Here is a 19,949-nt window from a genome sequence, read left to right as displayed (position 1 = left end):
ACGACCCTCCCGGCCCCGGGCCTCGACGACCCTCCCGGCCCCGGGCCTCGACGACCCCCTCCCGGCCCCGGGCCTCGACGACCCCCCCCCCCCCGGCCCCGGGCCTCGACGACCCCCTCCCGGCCCCGCGGCCCGGCCGGCCGCCTTCTCTGCCCCGGGAGGCTGCGCGGCCCCGTGGCCGGTGAAAGCTGGTGGCGCCTGTCTGTCTGTGCTTTGGGGCGAGGCTCTGATCACAGCGTCAGAACAGCCACGAGCGGGGTGCTCCTCCGTGGCACGGCCCCCCCGGCTCCCCTTCCCACGGCGGGGCCCCTCTGGGTGGGGGATGGGGTGTGGAGACACGAGCGGGGCCCCGCACGCCGGCAGGAGTCTCCACCCGCCCCGCTTGCTCCCCATAACCGCGACAAACCTGAACACGAACGAGGTGAAACCCGCTGGAAGCCGAGGTCCTCGCCCTCGAACCGCGGAGGGAGGGCGGGTCAGCCTGCTGCCACCGTTCCACGGCGCGTCCCAGCCCACGCAGCACGCCGTGAGCGCGCGCTCTCCATGTTCCTGCGTGAGCCGAGAGAAAGACGCGCGTTCAAACAGGTCCTCTCTGCGGGCGGCGGGCGGCGGGCGGCGGGCGGCGGGCGTGGTCGCAGTCTGGCCGGCGGGCGGCGGGCGGCGGGCGTGGTCGCAGTCTGGCCGGCGGGCGGCGGGCGGCGGGCGTGGTCGCAGTCTGGCCGGCGGGCGGCGGGCGGCGGGCGGTGGGCGGCGGGCGTGGTCGCAGTCTGGCCGGCGGGCGGCGGGCGGGAGCCCCCTGCGCGTCTGAGAGGCAGGAGACCGGACGGCGTCAGCTCCACCCCGAGCCCACGTCCAAACGTGGCAATGAGAGGCGCCCCGCTTGGATCCCCGCGCCGTGCGGGGTGGAGAGGCGGGGGCCCCCGGTCCTTGGGTCCTCTGTGGGAGGGCTGGGGGCTCATCCCCATCAGGGACGCTCACCCCGCACCCCTACAAGTGTTCAACCAAGCGCCTGGCACCCGGTGGCCCAGTGACACCAACCCACGAAGTGAGTTACCACCCTCGGGCGCGACTGTCCCCCTATGAGCCCACATGAACCCACACCCCAGCCCCTGCCTGGGGGTACCCCAGAGCGCACAGTGAGGCGGCCCCCCGGGATGGACAGGGGTAAGACACCCCCTGCCCCGCCCCCGCCCCCCACGGGCCGCAGGCGTTGGCCCTCCCGCCCCCCCCCCCCGGGCGGCCGCACGGCCGAGGCCCCGGCTGCCCAGCACCTGCAGACGCCGCCCAGCCGCCCCCGCGCCCGCCCCGCACCCCGCGCCCGCCCCGCACCCCGCGCCCGCCCCGCACCCCGCGCCCGCCCCGCACCCCGCGCCCGCCCCGCACCCCGCGCCCGACCCGCACCCCGCGCCCGACCAGCGGGGGAGGCGCCTCCCGCCCCCGCCGCCTCCGGACCGGCTGCCCGGTTGACCACGCGCCGTTTCAGAAGCAAACGCACCCACGACGGCGGCCCCAGGCAGAGGGGGCGCCCTGCCCGCCCCACGCGGTCGCAGACGCGTCACGTCCGCCCCGACCGCCCGGTGACGCGCCCCCCCTGCCCCGCCGCGCGGCCGCCCGGGGCGTGGACCCGCCTGGGGTTCGCGTCTTCGGGCCCCGCCGTGACCCAGAGGGGGGCGGGAGGGGGGCGTAGACCGAGGGTCCCCAATGTGCGTGTGTGTGCGCGCGTGCGTGCGTGTGTGCGCGTGTGTGAGTGTGTGCATGTGCGAGTGTGTGCGCGCGTGTGGGCATGTGTGCGTGTGTGTGTGCGCGTGTGCGAGTATGTGCATGCACGTGCGTGTGTGTGCGTGTGTGCGCGTGTGCGCGTGTGCGAGTGTGTGTGCATGCACGTGTGTGTGCGTGTGTGCGTCATCGGGACGCACAGTGTGCGCGCGTGTGTGCGCATTGTCAGGACGCACAGTGTGCGTGTGTGCGCGTGTGCGAGTGTGTGCATGCACGTGCGTGTGTGCGTCGTCGGGACGCACAGTGTGCGCGCGTGTGTGCGCATTGTCAGGACGCACAGTGTGCGTGTGTGCGCGTGTGCGAGTGTGTGCATGCACGTGCGTGTGTGCGTCGTCGGGACGCACAGTGTGCGCGCGTGTGTGCGCATTGTCAGGACGCAGTGTGCGTGTGTGCGCGTGCGCGTGTGCACGTGTGCGTGGCGCGTGTGCGTGTGCGCGCGGTCGGGACGCACGGTGGGGGTGGGGCTCTGACGCGCGTGCACGTGTGCGTGGCGCGTGTGCGTGTGCGCGCCGTCGGGACGCACGGTGGGGGTGGGGCTCTGACGCGCGTGCGCGGTGGAGCGAGGCCGCTCCCGGGAACGCGAGCTGCCCGTCCCGGCCGCGGCCACGCGGGACTGTGGACGAGGAGCCCGGGGCGTCCGATGGCTTCGCGGAATCCACGCCGCCCCTCTCGCCCCTCTCGGCCCACGGCGCGCTCGCGTGGGTGGCGGGGACTCCGCGGGCGCCCGGGGTCCGTGGGCCCGGCCAGCGCCCCGCCCCCCTCGGTGCGGCCCCGGGTCCCCATCTCCTTCCCGTGACTCGGCCCGACCTGGGGTGATGCTGCCCAGTGAGCTGCGACCCCGAGAGGCCCCGGCCGCCCGCCCGCCCGCCCCGCCTCTGCCGCCGCCTCCTCCGCCCGCACAGCTCCTGGTCCGGGCCCGTGAGCGCGGACACCGGGGCTCACGGCGAAGCGCGTGTCCCGGGGTGCGCGGTGCCCACGCGGCTCTGACCACGGGAGCCCCGTGACTTCCGCCCCATCTTCCGGGACAGACGGCGTCCCCAAAGCCCTTCTCCCCAGCACACGCCACGGTCGTGAGCGCCGTGCCCGGCCCGACCGCGCACGCGGGAAAGGGTCCCCCCCAAAGCCAGGTAAGGGGCTGCGCCCCAGAACCCGCCGCACCCCGGGGCCCCAGGAATCCAAACGGCGACGGCCAGCGGGCGGCTTTGAGGGCCACCGCAGCCTGTCTGACTCTCAGAGGAAAAGAAAGGCGCAGCCAGGCTCCCCACCTGTGTATGAGGAACGAACGTGCTCGGCCTGGGCCTCTGTCCATAACGGGGAGAGGCCCGCGGACCCGTCGGGGAGGTTTTATTCTGGGGGACAGGAGAGAGGGGGAGGCGTTCCTTTGGCCTGCACTTTGCCAGGCTGGGCACCTCGTTGCGCGCTCCTCTCCCGAGCTCTCCTCCCTCTCCCTGCCTGAGTTTCCTCGGCCTTTTGCTCCCATCTCGACAATGTTGAGATTCGCCACAGCGTCTCCTGAGGACTGAACCGCACAGGAGCTGCCAGGAAGCGTCACGCCGGCCGTCCACCGTGCTGGCTGCCGGCTGCGGGGGGGGGGGGGGCGCGGGGGGGCTGGACTCGTCCACCAAGGGCTCCGGATCCACGAGGAAGGAGGGGAGGGGAGACAGGGAGGGAAGGAGGGGAGGGACAGAGGAAGGCTGAGGGAGAAAAGAGGGAGGGAGGGAGGGAGGGAGGGAGGGAGGGAGGGAGGGAGGGAGGGAGAAGGAGGGAGGGAGAGAAGGAGGGAAAGAGGAAGAAAGGGAGGGAGCGAAAGGGGGAGGAAGAGAGAGTGGGAAGGAGGGAGGGAGGGAGGGAGGGAGGGAGGGAGAGAGGGAGGGAGGGAGGGAGGGAAGGAGGGAGGGAGGGAGGGAGGGAGGGAGGGAGGGAGGCAGGCTGGCTCAGGGCTTGGCCTCTTCTTCCCGGGACGCGGGGCGCTCCGTCCCGGCACCGTTGACCGCCGGTGTTGGGTGAGATCTTGCAATTGTTTTCAAAGCAAAGTAAACAAGCTGCCAAGCACAAGCCGGGCTCTGGCAGCTCGCGCAGCTGATCCCACCCACGACGCCGGAGGCTGACATCCCAGGATCACGGTTCGAAGCCAGCCTGGGCAGGGAAGTCCGTGGGACTCTTATCTCCAATTAGCCGGGGAAAAGCTGGACGTGAAGCACTGGCCCTGAGTAAAAACACTTAGGAACGGCACACAGGCCCTGAGTTCAAGCCCCGGAACTGGCACAAAAATTTGCCAAGGATTCAGAGGTGTGTGGGGCCTACTTATTCTTCATTCCATCTTCTACTCTGCAGACGGCAGCCCCAGCCCCTGTGTGTGCCGAGGGCCTGGGCGCTGCCGGCTCCCCCCCCCCGCAAGCCCAGGCCAGCCCCCCGGCCGGGGCGCCCGGAACTGAGCGCCACCCAGACGATGAAGGTGGAGCACACTGTGGACAGAGCGCAGCCCCGCTGTGCGGCCAGGCCCTCCTGCTCCCGCCGGACCCGCACTGCTGGCCACCCTCCCGGGGCGTGGACGGGGTGTGGACGGGGTGTGGACGGGGTGTGGACGGGGCGTGGACGGGGCGTGGATGGGGTGTGGACGGGGCATGGACGGGGTGTGGACGGGGCGTGGGTGGGCGTGGATGGGGCGTGGACAGGGTGTGGATGGGCGTGGACGGGGTGTGGACGGGCGTGGACGGGGCGTGGATGGGGCGTGGGTGGGCGTGGACAGGGCGTGGATGGGGCGTGGACGGGGTGTGGGCGGGGTGTGGACAGGGGTGTGGACGGGGCATGGACGGGGCCGAGGGGCTCCTGGCCAGGGACGTCCCTCCCACCCAAGCCCGGGTCATCAATGTGGTCACTGTCACTGTGCCCTCGAGGAGGAGGTGGGGGGGATCTGCGTGGGCCCTGACCGGCCCGGCCTGGCTCTGACATGCGGGGCTCCCGTAGTTCGCCCTCCGAGCTGGCCGCCTCGGGGCTGGGGGCTGGGGCCTCCCGGGCCCCGCGCGTAGCCCCACGCTGACGGCGGTAGGACCTGACACGATCACCCCAAACGATCCCCGGGTCCTCCGTGTCCGGATCCGGCGAAGCTCCTTCCGCCCAGACCTTCTGGAAAGACCAGGAGCCCTGCGAGCTCCCACCGGAGGCGGGCAGGCGTGGTGGCGTCCACGTGGGTCTGAAACGCAAGGGGCCGGGGCTCCCGTCTCGCCCCGTCTTCCCGGGGTGTCTGCCGTGGGGCCGGGGCTCCCGTCTCGCCCTGAGCCGCGGTGCTCCGGGCCGGTGCTCCACCTCTTGAGCCACAGAGCCGCTCTGGCCTTCGGGTGTTAACCGGAGCGTCGCGCGGGCGTTCCCGCCGGGCTGGCTTGGCGCTGGGATCCTCCGCTCGGCCTCCTGAGTAGCCACGCGCGCCGGGCCCCGCAGACGCAGGACCGCGCCCCGCGCCGCCCCCCGGGCCGCCCGTGCTTTGTGCTCCAGCGTCAGTGCCCCGCCCGCCACCGCTCAACCCGGGGCCGGGCTGGGGAAGGGGCTCCGTTCCTTCATGTTCACCTCGGGGTTTAAAACCATCCCACCATAAAGAAGACGTATTTATGCTGTTTGATTTTATTGGGTGCTCGAGTCAGACGGAACCCAAGAGCTTGTGCATACAAAGCACACACGCTACCCCTGAACCGCACGCACACACACGCACGCACACGCACACACGCTTGCACATACACGCTCTGGCTTCCATTCCTAAGGCCCAATAAAGCTACTGGAACACCAGCCATTACATCTGCAGTCCAGGAATCAGGAGGGACAAGGGACCCCAAAACACCGCCGCCAGGGGGCTGGGAAGTGTGGCCCCTGTGTTTGGCATCAATGTACCCAGCTACCCCCACCCCGAGAAGAATGTTTTTTTAATGAATGAAATAAAATGCACCAGTTTTTTGGAATATGGTTTTACTGACAAGCCTTTGGGGTCCAGAGGCATAAAGAAACAAATTCCTTCGATAGTGTAGAAAGAGGGCTGGAAAGAGGGGAGTAGAGAGGGGGGCTGTCTGGCTCCAGGTTTGACACAAGTTACCCCTCAGAAGGCTTTCTTCACCCGGTAGGCAATGTGTTGAGACAAGTCCTACTTCAAGTCTAGTTGCGTGCTGTGGGTTAACACGTATACAGGAGAAGCTATGCCATCCTCTCAAATCACTTTCCTCTAATTCCCCTAAACACTTAGTAAAACAGACTGTTCGGCTTATCGAGGTGGGCGGGGGCTATAGGATGGATCTGGGTGACCCCCCAAGGGCCCATGTGCCACGGCCTCACCTCTCACTGCGGTGGGGGGGAGGTGGGGACAGTTAGGGGGGGCGGCCCGGTAGATCTCACTGCGGTGGGAGGAGGTGGGGACGGTTAGGAGGGGCGGCCCGGTAGATCTCACTGCGGTGGGGGGAGGTGGGGACGGTTAGGAGGGGGGCCCGGTGGGAGGATGTCAGGTCTTTGGGGTCTCAGAATGGCTTCCTGCTTCCTGGCCAGCAGGAGGGGAGCAGCTGTCTCCGCCATGATCAACAAGACCACTGACCCCATCCATACCAACAAGACCAACCGACCCTGGACCGAAACCTCGGAAACAAACCTTTCTTCTTTGCAGGGTGGCCACCTCGGGCGTTTTGTTACAGTGACACAAAGCTGACTGGCAGTGATGCCATAGTCAAACCAGAATTGGTGGGAGTTGGGAGTAAGGGCAGGGAGAGCCAAGAGAGACAGGTGTCCGAGGTGTTCTGAGGAGAGGGCGGGTGGGTGACCGGAAGGCAGGCTTAGGAGAGGTGCGTGGCCAGCAGGAGGTACGGCTTGTGGCTCTTGAAAACGAAGGGATGAAAAGCAGTTGCGAAATGTCTGGGTGTGTCTTGGTGGGTATGTAAAAACTATTTAAAATGAACTTGTGGGATAGACTCCGCTTTTCTGCTGGTGACCATTCCTGGACTGTTGAACAGGGTGATAGTTTACAGGGCTGAGGTTTAACCTGGGATATTATATTTCTTTAAAAACAAAAGGTGTAAATAAGACAGAACGGAAGCTCCTAGGAACGGGTTCTGCCTGCCCGAGTCCCTTTTCCTCTCTAGTTTTAAACATCTCCCAGCTTAAACTGGCTGTCATCACTGTAACATTTTTGAGTCTCAGGTCCCATTAACGTGGGCGGCTACACTGAGTCTGAAGGTCGGCGTCTCTCAGAGAAGGCTGACTGCTCGGGGGCCGTCCTGAGATTCTTCTTAGGTCTGGACTTGGTGCTTGTCTCCTCTCCACTGCAGGTCTAGACTGAGGTGCAGGCCTGCACCTGACCCTTCTCCCGCGGGGGAACCCCTGTGATATCCCTTGCCCAACACCCGAATATCCAGTGTCTGACTTTGAGCTTCACGTGCTTTCTGATGCAGATCCCGAAGCTGCCGGGCTGCTCTGCTCAGGACTTCCTAGCTGCCAGAGCCAGGCGGAGTCCCGCGCGCCTGCCCAGGAGCAGAGCACCGCAGCCCAGGCCAGGCCCTGGGGGCCGGCAGCGCCCCGGCAGTGTCTGTGGACTGACCAAGTGAGACAAGGAGCCGAGGGCGGGTTCAGAGACTGTGCTGTGGGCGTCCTGGACCTGGGGAGTCCCTCGTCCCTGGTCGGGCCGGGCTTGTGGAGCGTCCTCGCCGCTGCCCGCGGGCCCTCCCAAGCACAGAGCCTCCCACGGGTGCCACAACCAACTCCTCGGAGACCTGGCGTCGGGGTGCCAGGCAAAGCCTCGGCGCTGCGGGCGCCGGCTGGCTCCTCCGGGCCCCCGTCCCGGGCCCCCGTCCCAGAGGCGCCCGCCGCGAGAGCCCGGGGTGCCACCTGCCCCGGCACGGCCGGACAGCCACCTGCCTTACGCCTCCTTCGGGGGGGCTGTGACGCGCACGGCTGGCGCTCTACCACGCGTGCCACAGCTCTCCTCTAGCTTTTTTGGTGCTTAAGTGGAGATGAGAGGCTCACAGACCCTCCTGCCCCCGCTGCCTTCCAACCACGACCCTCAGACCTCAGCTTAGCCAGGACGACGGGCCCGACACCAGCACCCGGCTCTCGGACTCATCTCAATAACCTCTTGTCTGGTTTAGAAGTTGGCTGAAATAAGCTTGCCCTTCATTATTCCCTCTGACCTGCCGTCGTTCTTATCTCCCCTGTCTTTTGGCCCCCACACCTCCAGCATCTCTGTTAAAGTGGGTTGGCCACGTGCCACAGGTCTGATCTGCACCCGAGATCCATAGCACATCTCAAGGCCTCTCCACAAGACTCCCAAACCGAAGGGGCGACTCGGAGTGAGGAAAGACCCAAGGCAGCCCCAGAGGCACCAGTGCACACGTGTGAGGTCAGGACCGGCAACATGGCGCCCACAGGAACGTTGGCGTCGCCAGGGCCTGGGCCGGCCTCTCTCCCCGGAAGACACGGGAGGAGGAACAAAAAGGCTCAGGTCCGCAGAGGGGTGAGGAAGCCCAGAGAGACCGACTAAAGCAGGCAGACCGTTGGTCCCAGTGGGCGACGCCAGGCCTGGGAGGAGCCCGAGCTCCTGGCACCTTCAGTGAAGTGGAAATTCAGCAGGTCAGAGCTGCCATGGCTGGAGACAAGGCAAAGAAAGTTCTGGAGGCAGGTATTGCTCACGCCCTACAGAAAACCCCGCTTTCCAGGATGCAGAGGTTCAGAGAAGTGACCAAACAGAAGAGACAAGGAAACTGGTTTCATAGAAGCCATACATGGCTCAAACTTGGGTGGGTTTGACAGATATTTAGTGAGCACCGCCGCACGCCAGGGTCTGTGTTCCACCTGAGAATCCGCTTGCCTGGCACGCGCCAAGTCTGAGCTTCAACATCTGGGGGAAAAACCCTCCGTTAAAACACGTGTGTAGGTGCATCTCCTAAGAAGTAGATGAACAGGCCTCGTCCCAGGCCCCGCGTAAACGCCAACACGTCCACGGCCGCCCCGTCCACGCCCGCCCCGTCCACGGCCCGCCCTGTCCACGCCCGCCCCGTCCACGCCCGCCCCGTCCCCTCGCTTGGCCGAGGTCAGCACCAGAGGAGCCAGCCCGCCACGGCCGTCGAGTCCCGTGGCTCTCTCTGGCTGGGAAGCCATGGGCCCGGCCACGCTGGCCATCAACGCCACTTCCCTCCCTTCCCATCCCCTTCTCTCCTTCCCCTCCACCCCCTTCCTCCTCTCCCCGACTGGGGGGGGGGGCAGACGGGGACCCAGGAGAGACGGAGAGTGAGGACAGGGAGTGCTCACTTCCTCCTCTGGGGGCCCACGCTTCCCAATCCCTCAGGACCCTGCAATCCACCTGTCCAGGTGAAAGGTCACCTGGATGAGCAGCCTGGACAGGGAGAAGTCCTTGTGATGTTCAGGAACCAAACTTCCCACGGGGCGTCCAGGGAGGGTTCCCCCACCGCCCCCCACCTCTGCGGTGCAAGGGCCTGCCACTTCCTTCAGCCTCCTGCGGAGACACATCCGCGCTCTGTGCCTGCACCAGTGCCCTCCCACAGCGGGGCTCCCCGGCGGGGCCTCGGGCCTCTGGGTACCAGGAGCCCCGTGCTGGCTCTGCTGCCTGGGAGTTGCAGCCTCCTAGTTCTGCCCCTTCAGCCTCCCTGCCCAGCTAAAGACCAGCCCATGCCTCCCTGGGGGGTGGAGGCCTCCCTGGGGTGTGTGGATGCCTTCCTGGGGGGTAGACATCTTCCTGGGGGGGTGGACGCCTCCCTGGGGGGGTAGAGGCCTTCCTGGGGGGTGGACGCCTCCCTGGGGGGGGGGTGGAGGCCTTCCTGGGGGGGGTGAACGCCTGGGGGGGGTGGAGGCCTTCCTGGGGGGTGGACTCCTCCCTGGGGGGATGGAGGCCTTCCTGGGGGTGCGTGGATGCCTCCCTGGGGGGGGTGGAGGCCTCCCTGGGGGCGCGTGGACCCCTCCCTGGGAGCAGCTGCCACCAGAGCTGCAATCAAGAGAGGCAAAACAGGGGAAGCGAACCACAAGGGGACCACACAGCCGAGGCCCGGCATGGCTGACAGGGACTTGGGAAGGGAATCCGTATCCCAAGTCCTCGCATGGCTGGAGAAAAGTCCACTCCCAGTCCTGCAGCTGCCCAGGCAGCAGGCAGCATCGTGGAGTTAGTTATTTCGTGGGCCTCCAGACACCGGGAGGCTGTGGAGCTGTGGAGGCCAGCTCCGAGGGGCGGCAGTGCCCTGCTCACCTGCCCCGCCCCCCTAGCCACGGGGACCCCCAGCTGCCTGCTCCTCTTTCTGCAGACAGCGTGTGGAGTCAGAGTGAATCAAGGGAAATGGCGGCCCGGCCAGGGGTCGGGTACCTGGGGTGAGGCACCGGCCGGGCCCCGCCCCTGCTCCCGTGGGTGGGTGGGTGGCCGGGCGCTGGTCTCTCGGCAGGATGATGAGCTTGGGGCACCGAGAGGCCCCTGCAGACTGCCCTGGGCTGCAGCAAGATGGGGGCCAGCGGGACCACACACTGAGAACTCCGAGTTCAAGGTCCTGGGGCACGCTCCAGGGGGGACCCGGGCTTGCTCGCCCTTCTGAGCCGGTGGCAGTGCATACAGGACGCCCGGCACGGGAGCCGTGTGTCCCCACCGGGAACAGGAGGGGCGGCAGTGACGAGGACGGCCGCCACCCCGCCCCCCGCCCCAGCCGGGGTCAGCCCAGGTGCCCTGGGCCCTTGCGGGCGACGGAGCCCAGTGGGAGGCACGGGGGCCGGGTCTCCTCTGCGGGACGGCACAGGGTCTGGGTGAGCTCATGGTGGAATTCCTCACTTTGTGCGGCGTGGGGGAGGGTCGCTTGGGGGGGGGTCCCAGCCCTGGGGGGCTGCTCAGAGGGGTCCTGCGGCCGTGACCCCCAAGGCCGTCCCGGAGGCGGGGCTGAGCTCTCCTGCTTACACAAACGGCCAGGCTGGGAGGTCATTTGACTCTGGGAAAACACCCCGGGACTGCTGATCCCCACATTCCAAGCCGGCTTTAGCCGTTGTCACAGAAATTGCCTAGGAACAGCCAGGCTCCCGGTGCCCCGGGCTGAATGCATTTGAATAGCTCCCGGGCAGCTGGACAGAGGTGACCTTGAACCGCTCGCCTTGTGATTTCAGGTGCCTTCAAGACAAAACTCATGCAAAGCAGAGGCTTGTAAGACAGTTCCAGAATTCAGCGGAGGCCAGCTCATGGCAATGAGTCAGCTCCCGTCCAGTGACCTGGTTCCTCCCTCTGAAGCACCAGCTGCTAGGGGGCCAGCCAGGGCACCGAGGCAGCCTGCGGCTCCGCCACAGGGCAGAGTCGGGGGACCCCTTCCCCAGGAGGGCACAAGGGGGCAAGGGGCCTTTCTCTGGAGACAAAATCCCCCAAGTTGGGAAAAAGAAGGTCAAAGAAGATAAGGAGTGTTATGACTCGTAGCAAATTACTTTCCAAGGTATTTATGGCCTTTTACAATGTCGCCAAGGACAGCACAGGAGAAGGCCGGCTTTATCCTGGCTCTGACGCCAGCGTGGACGGTCAGGCGTTATTGTAATAGAACAGGTACAGTGCGCTCCTCACCCACCCTCCCAGCTACACTGCCAAGCCCAACGCGTTCCCGCGCTTCCTGCTTGATTGCGCCTCCCTTCTCCGCATCGTCTCTGCCTTTTGCTGAGGGTCACTGTCTCCCGGGGACCCCCAGCATGGCAGAGTCCACGGCGTGGCAGAGCCCCCGGTGTGGCAGAGCCCACGGCGTGGCAGAGCCCCCGGTGCAGAGCCCACGGCGTGGCAGAGCCCACGGCGTGGCAGAGCTCACGGTCCATGGTAGAACTCACGGTGTGGCAGAGCTCATGGTCCGTGGCAGAGCTCACAGCATGGCAGAGCCCCCGGGCGTGGCAGAGCCCCCGGCGTGGCAGAGCTCATGGCGTGGCAGAGCTCACAGCGTGGCAGAGCTCATGGCGTGGCAGAGCTCATGGTGTGGCAGAGCTCATGGTCCGTGGCAGAGCCCCCGGCGTGGCAGAGTTCACAGCGTGGCAGAGCCCCCGGCGTGGCAGAGTTCACAGCGTGGCAGAGCCCCCCGGCGTGGCAGAGCTCACAGCGTGGCAGAGCCCCCGCGTGGCAGAGCTCACAGCGTGGCAGAGCCCCCGGCGTGGCAGAGTTCACAGCGTGGCAGAGCCCCCGGCGTGGCAGAGTTCACAGCGTGGCAGAGCCCCCGGCGTGGCAGAGCTCACAGCGTGGCAGAGCCCCTGGCGTGGCAGAGCTCACAGCGTGCAGAGCCCCTGGCGTGGCAGAGCCCCCGGCGTGGCTCCCGGGCTCCCAGAGCCGCTTAATGAAGCACACACAGCAAGATGGCGCCAGGGTGGGCACCCTACCCCCTCTCCAAATCCCCCGTGCCTCAGGTCCTGGCCTTTCCTGTCTAGGTGGATGGCATGGAATTCACCCTGGCCCCAAACCAAGCGTCCTCCTAGACCCCCATTTCACTTGCCCATGTACCCCACCCCCAGTCCCCTCCCCCTCCCGCTCCCCCACCCCCGATGCCCAGGGCCGACCCGACGTCCACTTCTTAGCGAGTCCAAAAGCACAACGCAGGATGCGTGAGCGCGCAGGCCGTGTCCCGTGAAGCCGTCTCGCTTCCTGTGGTGGAGACCGGAAGGCGGGGGGCGTGAGAGCAGGGCTTGGGAGAAGGACGGCTCTGGGTGACAGCGGCCCCGACCAGCACCTCCCTCTACACCCCTCCAACACGAGAACAGGGCCGGGGGGGGGGGGGCTCAGCGGTGGAGGGTCTTGCCTAGCATGTACAGGGCCCTGGGGCCCGGGCTCCATCTCCAGCAGAGAGAGAGACAGACAGACAGACCAGAGAGAGCTCGATCTAGTCTCACATTGTTCCTTCTGCCCCGGCTGGCCTTGGACGGACCTCCGAGGAAGCAAGGATTACAGCGGGACCCACCGGCGTCTGGCTTTAATGTTTCCTCCTGGGCTTCTTTTCCCCCCCCCTTGGAGATTCTGGGACTAGAAGTCATTGCGTTCATTTCAAAGGCCTTACTATTAAAATTACATTTTACTTGAGTCTTTGGGATATACTTTTTTAAATGCCTAAACTGTTCCTCCTTTCGTCTGGTGTATTGAACACATGAACTTCGAAGGGGCGCTGGCGGCATCCACTGGCCCTTTCCTCCCATGCACCGCGCTCTCCTGTGGTGCACGAGTTCCGTTCGGCTTGGTGTGGCTCACTCTTAGCTTATTCGGGGTTCGAACTCGAGGCCTGGCTCTCACTGGGCCGGTGCTCCCCCACGTGAGCCGCTCCGTCAGCCTTGTTGCATCTGCTATTTCTCAGCTAGACGTTGCTTCATTCCCAGGCTGGTCTGGACCACGGTCCTCCGGTCTGTGCCTCCCTGAGGAGCTGGACGGACGGGGTTGGAGACGGTTTGCTTTCCTCCGTGCGTTGTTGGGTGGGTAGGGGGCGCTCACCTCCGGGCCTTGCTCTCTGGTTACACGGCCTTTTCGCTCAGGACCGGCACTCTACCCCCGAGCCGCATTTCAGGCCGACATTCAGGTTTTATACACACACACACACAAGGACATTGTTCTGGCTTCGGGTCCCGGTAGGGTTGGGATGACGCTGTCACGAGAGGGGTCAGGGGCCCGCCCGGGTGCGGTCACAGCGGCTCACGCCTGCCCGCACACTCACGGGGTGTGATGTCTGTGGGACACGCGCGTGTTTGTCTGGGCCCGCTGCCACGCCCCACGCGCTTCGTGCCCTTTCGCCCTTGGGCTCCCTGAGCACCAGGGCATCCCGAGAGAAACGTCTCCTTCCCACCGGAGCCAACGTAAACACTTGTCTCTACCTTGTGGACCAGGAGAGTCCAGAGGCAAACTTGCCTTTGTGACGATCCAAGGAGCGTCCCCAGCCAAGGAGGCGGCCTTCCTGCCGGCCGCGGGGCGAAAGCCAGGAAGCCCGCCCCGGGTCGGCCCCGGCCCCCCCCCCCGCCCGGCCGTGGGGGGGTCGGCCTCTGCGGGAGGGCGGCTTCTCCAGCCGCGCCAAGCCCCCGCCCGCGCCCGCGGTGGGCGCAGACTCGAGTGACGTCCGCCGGTCACTCATCGTCACCGTCGCCTAGCAGTACCTCGCTCTGTCCACAAAGAGTATGGGGGGACACACGGATTGAACTCAGGGCCTCATGCTGGTAGGACAGGTGCTCGACCCCTTGAGCCACGTCTCCAGTCCTATTCTGCTTCTCCTGCGGCGGGGGCGCCCGGTGCACATCCCCCGAAATGGAGTCCACCGGCTTCTTTGTGTCAGGGCTGGCCTTGAACCCGGATCCCCCCCAGCCTCTGACCACGGATGTAGCGAGGATTCTGGGGCCGGGCTGCCACGCTGGGTCCCGGGAACCGCTCAGGGACGCCTGGTCCGGGGACCTGAGCGCCACGCTCACCACACAGGGGGGTCGTGTCTCAGCCGGCAGCGGTGACTGAGCACGGAGATCACTTCGTGACCGCTCTGGGCTGGACTGTAGCCGACCCCTCGTGGGGTGGTTTCTCCAGGGTGGTTGGCTTCTGCGGCGGGGTCGCTCCTTTGCCCTTGGACCCTGTCTCTTGGATGTGGAGTCTGTGACGGGCAGCCTATAATTCCCGCTAGTTAGCTGCTCCAGACAGGACAAGACAGGGAAGGAAAGAAAGGCGGGCCAAGCCGGGCGGGAGCCATGCCTACAATGCCAGCAAGAGGCAGGGAATCACAAGTTCAAAGCCAGCCCGGGCTGCGTGGTGTGAGCTTGTCTAAAACATTAACAGGACCAAGTCTGTGGCGGCAACAGTAGACCTTGTGGCTCCCCTCCCCCAGGCCTGGGCCCGGCTCGGCAGGAAAGCCCTGCTGGCTCCCGCCTCCCACCCGCCCCACACCTGCCGGGATCTCCTGGCTGGCTGCCGTCCCCAGTCACCTGGTGTCCCCAGCACAGAACACCCCGGGGCCTTTTTCCTACCCCGCCCCGCCGGCCGGGCTGTCTTCGGTTCCAGGTGGAGAGAATAACAAAAGGCCCTTCACCTCCCCGGCAGGGGAGCTGGAGCGTGGCCACACGCTGGCACCGCGCGGGGCCCTTGCGCAATCCGGGAAGCCCGCCCTCCCGCCCGCCCGCCCCGCCTGTTCAAGATTGACAGCGGAAACCCCGACCCTTTGACCCCTGATCTGCTGCTCCCCACGTCGTGCTGTGGGGCCACCCCTGCTCTGGCGGAAAGCCCGATGGGGCCGGCGACCCTCACCCCTTTCTCTGTGCTCTGCTGGCCGTCCTAGGGAAACACAACCCAGCGGACGCCCACGACAAAGCCCCGCGCGCCCAGCGGGACCACCGCCATCGCAGCCGTGAGGGCCGGGTCCCCGCGGCTCACACCCAGCTACGCAGGAGTGGAGTTGAAAGCTAGCCAGAAAATCCACGAAACTGGTCTTCAGTGAAGCAAAGAAAAGCTGGAAGTGGAGCTGTGGCTCAAACGGTAGAGCGCTAGCTTTGAGTGAAAAGACTGAAAGACAGTGCTCATTCCCTGAGTTCAAGCCCAGTGCTGGCACAGAAAAATAAACCACAAAAGTGAGGCTGGGAACAGAGACACCGCCTCTGCTCAGCCCTAGGACGTTCCTCCAGCCCCGGCCTCCTCCCCTCCGGCCCGTCCAGTGTCCAGTCGAGCGCGGCCCACGCAGAGGGTCGATCCACACTTAGCAGCAAATGCTGGGCCCTTCTTTCCCCCTCCCGGTTATTCAAACACGCAGAGCCATGATTTCCCTACACCCATTAAGAGTCCTCCTCCATTCAAATGAGCCGCTGTCACGGGAATCTTCTTTCCATAACCTGGAGACTTGGTTGTAGATGGCCGGGCCTTCCAGGAGAGAAAGGCAGGCCAGGGGTTTGTGGGGGTCTGAGCTTCCCCACCCCCCCCCCGCCCCGTCCGACGGCCGAGTGCTGGGTGGAGCCAAATCCACCACAGGGCAAAGCGTTTGCCTCCGCGTGGCCTTCCCTGCAGCCCTCTGGTCCTAGCAGACGCCGAGCACCGGCGCCAGGCTCCCCGACCTCCCGGCTCAGAGGGGGCACGAAGGGCGGGGAGCCGCGTGACTCCCCCTTTTCTCCTCTTGTTGCCATGTGTGGGGTTGCTGAGTTCCGCCGTGCCAGCGATGTGCCCGGTTTGGGAGGCGGGGACCGGTGATGGCCACGGGGCCAGGCCGAGGACGCGGGGGGCGGAGGACAGTGGCGGAGGGGAGCCCCGGTGGGCGGCGGGGAGAACGCGCTCGGCAGCTGGGCCCACGCCGCTGGGTTCCAGCCGTGCTACGGCTGTCGTGTTCCCGCTCAACGAAAGCCCCCCCAAACTGACTCTGCGGGGCAGCGCGCGGAGCTGGGGCGGAGGGGGAGCCGGCCGCGAGGGGGCGGGGGCGGCCGCTCTGGGTCTGGATGCGGCGGCGCCCGCGGAGGCGCAGGCGTTGCCTGAAAGTCCTAACAGTGCATTTATGATCGTGAGTTCTCCCTCCCTGGGTTAAACAAACCCCAAACGAAAACCCCTGTGCTGTGAGTGTTTCGGAAAGCGAATCTGGAAACGTGGCTAAATAAAGCCAGCGTCTGAGTCTTTCTATATTTACAGACAATGGCGAATTCCTTCGGGGAGGGGAAGGAAGCGGAGCGGGGAAGGGATGTTTTGTTAGCCCCGGAGCAGGATGCGCGCGAACGTGACCCGGTCCTCCCGGGGAGCACCCGTAGGAACCGCGCTTGCGGCCAGCGCTGCTGACCAGCTGAGCCTCGCCGCCTTCCAGATCGCTGGAGGGGGACCACTGCCCGCTTCCTGGCGTTCCGGAAGGGCTCGGGTCACCTCCCAGCGGGCGACACAAATAACTCCGTGCGTGGCCACCCCAGATAGGCCATCTCGGGATAACATTCCTACCACCTTCAGAGAGAAGGAACCGATGACCTTTAAAGATAGGCCGGGAATGTCACCGCTTGAGGAACCAACGTCTTGCAAAGCAGGTAACGAAAGCTTTTCCCGTTCCACAGTCTGGACAGTGTCAATCAGTAGGAAACGTTTTTAACAATTCTCCTTCCTCGGGCTGGGAATGTGGCTTAGCAGTAGAGCGCTTGCCTCGTATACATGAAGCCCTGGGTTCGATTCCCCAGCACCACACATATAGAAAAAGCCGGAAGCGGCGCTGTGGCTCAAGTGGCAGAGTGCTAGCCTTGAGCAAAAGGAAGCCAGGGACAGTGCTCAGGCCCTGAGTCCAAGGCCCAGGACTGGCCAAAAGGAAAAAAGAATTCTCCTTCCTCCTCACTGTGTGATTAACTCATTCATTCAACATTTATTAAAAACAAACAAATAAAAAAAGCCGGGCATGGGGGGAGCACCTGTGAGCCCAGCTACTCAGGAAGCGGACGAGAGGACCGAGGTCCAACGTCAGTCCGGGGGAAAAGGTGCAAGCTTTGTCTAAAAACAATTCAATTGGGCTGGGAACGTGGCCTAGTGGCAAGAGGGCTTGCCTCGTATACACGAAGCCCAGGTTTCGATTCCCCAGCACCACATATATAGAAAACGGCCAGAAGCGGCGCTGTGGCTCAGGTGGCAGAGTGCTAGCCTTGAGCAAGAAGAAGCCAGGGACAGTGCTCAGGCACCGAGTCCAAGGCCCAGGACTGGTTAAAAACAATTCAATTGAAAAAGACTCTAGGTGGAGCATCTGCCCAGCGGCGAGAGGCCCTAAGTTCAAACCGCAGAGCCGAGAAGGAAGGAAGAGGAAAGGAGGGAGGGAGCACTGTCTCGGGAGCTGGGCGGCGTGGGTGGACAGGTGTGGGGAGGAGCGGGACTCAGCCCAGGCGTGGCGCCCGAGGTGGGGCTCTGGGGCGCACGGGCTCGGGGCTGGCGGAGGCAGGCTGGGAACGCGGCTGGAGGGACAGCCACGGGGTTGACCCAGGAAAGACAAGGGTGGCGGGAGCCTCCTCTGGTGCTCCGGTGCCGGGGGGCGGGGGTGCCCTGGCCGCCTGGGTCCTCTGCGTGTCCGGTGGTTGTGGGGGCTGGAGGCCGCCGTGCTGGACTCTCGCCGCGCCTGCGCACTGGGGGGCAGGGTTAAGCTGGAAGCAGCATTTGGGGGACACTCGCTGAGCCCGCGGCAGCCGGGTGCAGCGCATCAGCGAAGCAGGGTGGACACAGCGCGCCGGCTCCTGCGTGGCGCCGGGGGGCGATCTCGGTCGTCGCCAGACTTCTGCTTGAGCTTCCAGTTAGGGGGTGCAGGCGCTGGGCAGGCCGCCTCGGGACCTCGGGGTCACGTACAGTCCCCCAGGTGAGGCGGCCCTCCCGCTCCCTCCCGCTCGGCCCAGGAAGGGCTGCACGTCCCGACTGTCAGCACCCCAACAACACCCCTGCTCCTCCAGGACAGCTGTCACGCCCGCCCCCCAAGGCAACCGCAGACACCCAGTTCTCGAGAGGCCCGAGGAGGCGCGGGGCCTCCCTTGATTACACGCGGTGCTGCGATCAACCTCCGCATTTGGGACGAGATGGGCTTCGCCTTCCGGAAGGTGCTGAGCCTCGTGACGCTTGGCCGGGGCTCCGACGGTGGCGTGACCCCGAAACCCCAAGGGCCGTCCTGGAGCAGGCCGGGCGGGGGAGGGGGGTGGGGGGCGCCTGTGCCGCCGGGCTCAGCGCGTGCACGAGCTCGTGGCGGCCACGCGTGTGGCGGCCTGGCTCGCACCCGCCGGCTCCTCTGGGCTCCCGCCCGGGCAGCGAAGCAAGGAAGGGAGACAAGGGTGGGGAGCTCAGTGTGCGGGGGACCCCGCACCCCCACTGTCGTCCCCCCCCCCCGCCCGCCTCCCCCATCCCACCTGGAAATGTGCCCGCCTTGGGAGCTGGCGGCCCTGCGACCTGCGGACAAGGCCAGCGTCTGCGGGGGCAGCAGGAGTTGGGGCTGCAGCCCCGCAGCGTGGGGCTCCCTGCGGATGGGTCGAGAGGGAGGGTGGCCAGCCTCCGTGCCCACGCGGCCTCGAACCAGGACCTCCGTCTGCCTCCGAGGCCCAGGCCCGGCCGCTCCTCCTCCCTAACAGGCCGCGCCTTCCAGAGCATCTCCTGCTGTCTGAAGTCACCAGAGGCCGATGGGTGGAAGTGAACGCGAGGAAACACTGAAGGCTGCTCCCGAGGGTGTTCCTAGGCCATCAGGGACCAGAGAAGGGTTGACGTGTCCCCTGAGCGTTGGGGCCATCGCTCCCCGGGCTGCCGCTGCTCCCCTGTCCCTGGAGCCCGGCTCCTCTCACCTCCCCTCTCTCCCATCCCACCTCCCTTCAGTTGAATCCAAGTGAGCTGGGGGGGGGGGCGGGGGGGCGGAGCTGGCAGGGACACTCCTGCTCGAGTCTGCTCCCGGGACCGGAGCCCACGGGCTCAGTCCTCATCTGCCCGGGCTCGGGCTCCGCTGCTCCAGTCCGTCTTTGTAGGGGTTGTTTGTGGTCCCTGTCTTCCCTCCCACCGCCAACTCAAGGATCCAAGGAGACTGCAGGAAGCCACGGCCATTCCCCGTGGGTTTAAGCCCAACCCCTCCCTCAGACGCTAGAATCTGGCAGGGACCAACAGTGACCCTCTCACAGACTTCCTGTCCCAAGGCTGCATACAGTCGGGGCCAGGACTCCCCCATCCCCAAGGCTGGCATACAGTCGGGGCCAGTACTTTCAGTACTCGTTCTTTGCTGAGCCGGCAAGGTCCTCCCCCCATTCACTTCCCACCCCAGGACAGGCTGGGGCTTGCAAGGAAGGAACGTACCCTTTGGAGAAGGGTCGCCAGGGACCCGGTCGAGGCCGTGCCTGACCCTGCGCACACGCCCCGCACCGCCACATCTACCATGTGCTAGGAGCTGACCGGCGAGAGGACAGAGAGCTCGGCCAGGGGACCGGAAGGGCCAGCTGCCCCCACAGGCGTCTGTGTGCCAGTTACCACGGGTGACGTCCAGGGGACAGTGACTCCGCACCGGCACTGGTTATGACAGCCGCTGTCATCATGGAGGGGACCAGCGGGGACCCAGCCACACAGGGTCCACCCGCTGGCCCCACCAGCAAGACCCAGGCCTTTCTCACTGGGCATGCCCCAGTCCAGGACCACCAGGAGACCCCACCCCAGCCACCACGGCTGCCGTATCCCATCTTCTTTTCCTTCCTCAGCGTGGCTTCCTGCATCACGAGACCCAGCCCAGGGAGGGGGCAGGGTCCCCAGC

Source organism: Perognathus longimembris, chromosome 11 (genome assembly GCF_023159225.1).
Source record: "Perognathus longimembris pacificus isolate PPM17 chromosome 11, ASM2315922v1, whole genome shotgun sequence".
Lineage (NCBI taxonomy): Eukaryota > Metazoa > Chordata > Mammalia > Rodentia > Heteromyidae > Perognathus > Perognathus longimembris.
Note: the sequence above shows the minus strand (reverse complement) of the source record.